Source organism: Triticum urartu, chromosome 2 (assembly GCF_003073215.2).
Source record: "Triticum urartu cultivar G1812 chromosome 2, Tu2.1, whole genome shotgun sequence".
Classification (NCBI taxonomy): Eukaryota; Viridiplantae; Streptophyta; class Magnoliopsida; order Poales; family Poaceae; genus Triticum; species Triticum urartu.
The window spans coordinates 165,960,113-165,966,051 of NC_053023.1; positions in this window are offsets into that span (position 1 = coordinate 165,960,113).

The window sequence follows — 5,939 nt, forward strand, 5'->3', positions numbered from 1 at the left end:
TATGAAACTTGGCATGGTGTCATGACAAGGCACGAACATGCTGCGGTAATTTTTCTGGCCGAATTGGGACAAGCTTTGGTGTAAGCTTCTTGCAAACCAGAGCTTCCCTCAAGAAGGCTCGTGGTTCTGAGAGGGAACGTGTCACCTCCGTGTGCGAAACGACATACGTACGGTGCCTTCTCCCGCCTTAATTTTTTTATTAGAACAAATAGAAGCACCGTGCTAAATTTTAGAATTATTCCGGGTTTGTTTGGCCTTTTTTATACATTAATTTAGTTTCTGTGCATTTAATGTGCATAATTCAAATTTGAACTACAACACACGCTCTAGTGCACCAAAGTTGTTTGAAAAACACATGTGTGTCCTTGGGTGAATTTCTAGGTCCCATGCAAGAGATGGGAGTAAAATTCAAACATCTGGGCGTCGTGGCTCAGTCGGAAAGATTAAGAAACTTGGTTTTTAATTCTGTAAATACAAAACACGCCTGAAAATCATGAAACTTGGCATAGTGTCATGACATGGCACCAACATGCGACGGTAATTTTTTGGCCGAATTGGGACATGCTTTGGTGTAAGCTTCTTGCAAACCGGAGCTTCCCTCAAGAAGGCTCGTGGTTCCGAGAGGGAACGTGTCACCTCCGTGTGCGAAACGACATACGTACACTGCCTTCTCCCACATTAATTTTTTATTAGACCAAATAGAAGTACCATGCTAAATTTTGGAATTATTCTGGGTTTGTTTGGCCTTTTTATACATTAATTGAGTTTCTGCGCATTTAATGTGCATAATTCAAATTTGAACTACAAGCACAAGCTCCAGTGCACCAAAGTTGTTTGAAAAATCACATGTGTCTCCTTGGGTGAATTTCTAGGTCCCATACAAGAAATATGAGTGAAATTCAAACATCTGGGCGTCGTGGCTCGGCCGGAAAGATTGAGAAACTTGGTTTTTTAATTCCTGTAAATCCAAAACACGCCTGGGAATCATGAAACTTGGCATGGTGTCATGACATGGCACCAACATGCTACGATATTTTTTTGGCCGAACTGGGACAAGCTTTGGTGTAAGCTTCTTGCGAGCCGGAGCTTCCCTCAAGAAGGCGCGTGGTTCCGAGAGGGAACGTGTCACCTACGTGTGTGAAATGACATACGTACACTGCCTTCTCCCGCCTTAAATTTTTTTATTAGACCAAATAGAAGTACCGTGCTAAATTTTGGAATTATTCCAGGTTCATTTGGCCTTTTTATACATTAATTGAGTTTCTGTGTATTTAATGTGCATAATTCAAATTTGAACTACAAGCACAGGCTCCAGTGCACCAAAGTTGTTTGAAAAATCACATGTGTGTCCTTGGGTGAATTTCTAGGTCCCATGCAAGAGATGGGAGTGAAATTCAAACATCCGGGTGTCGTGGCTCGGCCGGCAAGATTGAGAAACTTGGTTTTTAATTCCTGTAAATCCAAAACACGCCTGAAAATCATGAAACTTGGCATGGTGTCATGACATGGCACCAACATGCTGCGGTGATTATTTTTGGCCGAATTGGGACAAGCTTTGGTGTAAGTTTCTTGCAAACCGGAGCTTCCCTCAAGAAGGCTCGTGGTTCCGAGAGGGAACATGTCACCTCCATGTGCGAAACGACATACACCTCCCGCCTTAATTTTTTTATTATACCAAATAGAAGTACCATGTTAAATTTTGGAATTATTCCGGGTTCGTTTGGCCTTTTTTATACAGTAATTGAGTTTCTTCGCATTTAATGTGCATAATTCAAATTTGAACTACAAGCACAAGCTCCAGTGCACCAAAGTTGTTTGTAAATCACATGTTTATCCTTGGGTGAATTTCTAGGTCCCATGCAAGAGATATGAGTGAAATTCAAACATCTGGGCGTCGTGGCTCAGCCGGAAAGATTGAGAAACTTGGTTTTTAATTCCTGTAAATCCAAAACACGCATGAAAATCATGAAACTTGGCGTGGTGTCATGACATGGCACCAATATGCTGCGGTAATTTTTTTGGCCGAATTGGGACAAGCTTTGGTGTAAGTTTCTTGCAAACCGGAGCTTCCCTCAAGAAGGCTCGTGGTTCCGAGAGGGAACGTATCACCTCCGTGTGCGAAACGACATACACCTTCTCCCGCCTTAATTTTTTTATTAGACCAAATAGAAGTACCATGCTAAATTTTGGAATTATTCCGGGTTCGTTTGGCCTTTTTTATACAGTAATTAAGTTTCTTCGCATTTAATGTGCATAATTCAAATTTGAACTACAAGCACAAGCTCCAGTGCACCAAAGTTGTTTGGAAAATCACATGTTTGTCCTTGGGTGAATTTTTAGGTCCCATGCAAGAGATATGAGTGAAATTCAAACATCTGGGCGTCGTGGCTCAGCCAGAAAGATTGAGAAACTTGGTTTTTTAATGCCTGTAAATCCAAAACACGCTTGGGAATCATGAAACTTGGCATGGTGTCATGACATGGCACCAACATGCTGCGGTATTTTTTTGGCCGAATTGGGACAAGCTTTGGTGTAAGCTTCTTGCGAGCCGGAGCTTCCCTCAAGAAGGCTCGTGGTTCCGAGAGGGAACGTGTCACCTCCGTGTGCGAAACGACATACGTACACTGCCTTCTCCCGCCTTAATTTTTTTATTAGACAAAATAGAAGTACCGTGCTAAATTTTGGAATTATTCCGGGTTCGTTTGGCCTTTTTTATACATTAATTGAGTTTCTGCATATTTAATGTGCATAATTCAAATTTGAACTACAAGCACAAGCTCCAGTGCACCAAAGCTATTTGAAAAATCACATGTTTGTCCTTGGGTGAATTTCTAGGTCCCATGCAAGAGATGGGAGTGAAATTCAAACATCTAGGCGTCGTGGCTCGGCCGGAAAGATTGAGAAAGTTGGTTTTTTAATTCCTGTAAATCCAAAACACGCTTGAAAATCATGAATCTTGGCATGGTGTCATGACATGGCACCAACATGTTGTGGTAATTTTTCTGTCTGATTTGCGAAGGCGCACACACTAACAATCAACAAAGTCATTCTGGAACAAGTGCTGTCACGTTACAAATCGGAAACACAAGTATTATTGAAACCGTGGGCGTTCGACTTTCCAATTACGTGTGGCCACTCGTCCCCTTTTTTTATTGGCTAGGATGTGCCGTGAGGGGTAGCTATTTGAGTACGAGAGGTGTGCGATCAGACCCCTGTGCGTGCTCATCGGGAGGAGAGCCCTTCGACCGCTACCAGCCGCGCACCTCCCTCCCAACGTCTCCATTAATGGCGCCCGAGCACCTATTTTACGGCGTGGCTATATGTCTCACTGGACTAGGATTTAAGAGAGAAAAATGAAAATCTAAAAATAAAGTTTTGCACCGATCTTGATGTAAGATCCGACGGACCTACATAGCATCGACTGCGACTTATAGCAAGCATGATGAATATAAGGACGATGACAGTGGATAATAATTGTCTTACATATTTAAAAACATAATTAAAAAAAGCCACATGCGGCAACACCCGAAATATACAAGGGCAAAAGAAGAAGGAAGAAAACGATCTGGCTAGCTGATCTCTACTTTCTTGATGCATTGCTGCAGGCCGCGGGAACTAGTCTCCACGGCGAGCAGCGACGAGCTCTTTCTTGTCCTCTAGATGCTACTTGAGAGCATCCACGGATTCCTCCACCAGCTTTCTGCGCTCGTTGCGCAGCATGGCATTTTGGTCCACATGTTTCTCGATGATGACGCCGGTCCTCTTCAACAAGGCAGTGGTCTGCTCCAGCTGCTCCGCACTTCCGACGATCTTCACCCTCAACAGGTCGCGCTCGGCCCGGAGCTTCGCATTGCTCTCATTTAGTTGTCGGATGACGTCGGTAGAATGTTCAAATGAGGCATTCAAGTCATCATGCAACCTCGCCCACCTGGAGATATGATCCATCTACCTAAGGACGAGGGCAGGCCTGCGCCTATAAGAGTCTCCGCCTGCCCACAAGAATTTTCCCAGGCCGCCGTGGCGCGGGAGGACATCTATGCTACATTCGCGATGCGGCGAGACATCTCTTCTGCTTCCGCGGCGTGGCCGGACCAGTCAGCTGCATCAACGGCGCGGTGGGACCTCAGTTCTACTTCGGTGGTGCAGGGGGACCTCTCTGCTGCTACAGCTGTGTGGCGGGACATGTTGGCTTCTTTCGCGGCGAGGCAGGACATCTCTCATGCTTTCGCTTCCAGGCTCGCTTCTCCCTGGTGGCAATTTCTCGACCCAGAACTCATGCTGGCCATGGCGGATGGAAGGGAACGATGATGAATGACTTGTTTATTTTTGACTTTTTGTGGATGAGGAGTTGAGGAGGAATGTGCAGTCATCTTGGAGTAATAGTATTTATAACCGAGTAGTAATATGCTCCTAGGTGGGAAATCGTTTAGGTTTTGATCGGTGTGAACAGGTTTGCAATTTGGAATGTGACGGGACGCATGCTCAAAAATTACTGACGATTATAAGTGCGGCACTATTCCTAGAAGGCGTAATGTGGGCATGTACACCTTCTCGGTCGCGTACGTGGCATTTGCACCATAGGGCGCACCGCAATAGGCAATGTCAGCACACGTCTTGTTCCAACAACCATGCGCACTCGTTATTACCATTGCGCACGCTTCGTTTGAATTAGAATGTGTGTGCCCGTCTAGCACGCACAGGTTGATCTATCTAACTGTTTCAGTTTGTTGTGGCTAATCGCAAATAGTTCATCCATGTGAAGTGTATGCCTTCAATTGTAGACACTTTGATCTGGCTGACCCGTTTCTGTTCTATTGCCTAATCACAAATAGTTAATCCTTCTAAAGCGTATGCCCTCAATCACACACACCTTGATCTGGCTAACCGTTTCTTTTGTGTTGCCTAATCATAAACAGTTCGTCCGAGCGAACCGTATGATGTACATCGCACACGCCTTCATCTGGCTGCCCATTTCTTTTGTTCCTCCTCATTGCAAATAGTTAATTGAGCTGAACCGTATGCCTTGCATCGCACACGCAACTAAAATCTGAACCGTGTTTGATGCATCCTCCATCACAAACGTCTTGCACCTTTTTGACGGGGTTTTACACCACCGTTTGCGATTATGGCATCGCACACAGTTTCGTCGAAGGGTCTCTGATCGTAGTGTCACGTTAGCAGCGTCCTGCAGTAGTGCATGCAACATATCTTACGGGACGCTGCTTCAGTTACTTAACTGTAGGTGCATTGGGTCACTGACATGTGGGCCCAACAGGCATTTGGCCCACATGTCAGTGACGCAACTGCACCTGTAGTTAAGTCACTGAAGCTCAGTCCATATCTTACATAGGTGTGCCATTGCTTGCTATAAATACTGCGACTCTCACGGCATTCGGAAGAATGCTCATGTACATCACTATCTCCTCCCCCCCCCTCTCACGTCAACCACCATGGCATCGCCCCTCCCAAGCCCTAGGCGCCCCTCATTGCACCGCGCGGATGGTCACGCGTCGCTGTTCCGTTCCTCGCCACCACTAGACGAGGAGGACGAGTCGGTGTTCCGATCCTCACTGCGACGCGTCGAGGTGGACGCGCGGCATTCCCAATCTCGCCAGCATGCGCATCGGAGGACGCATCGGCTCCCCGCTACGAGGAGAATTCCATGACGCCCGGCGAGCCCCCCAGCCTTGAGGAGCATTGGAAAGAAATGGATGTCGCCTTGTGGGAGGCTTTGCCTCTGGTAGAGCGCACCAAAATTGAGGCGGAGAAGAAGGACGAGGAAGAGAAGCGCACCGCGGGGCAAGATACCTGGCAGGCCTATGTCGCGTCCGAGAGAGTTAGGCAATTAGCTCTTTGGCAGAAGGATCGTGCGAGCGTCGTGAGGGTGGCGGAGGATGCCCGTGCCAAAGCCCTGAGTGCAGTCGGGCCCAAGCGCCTCA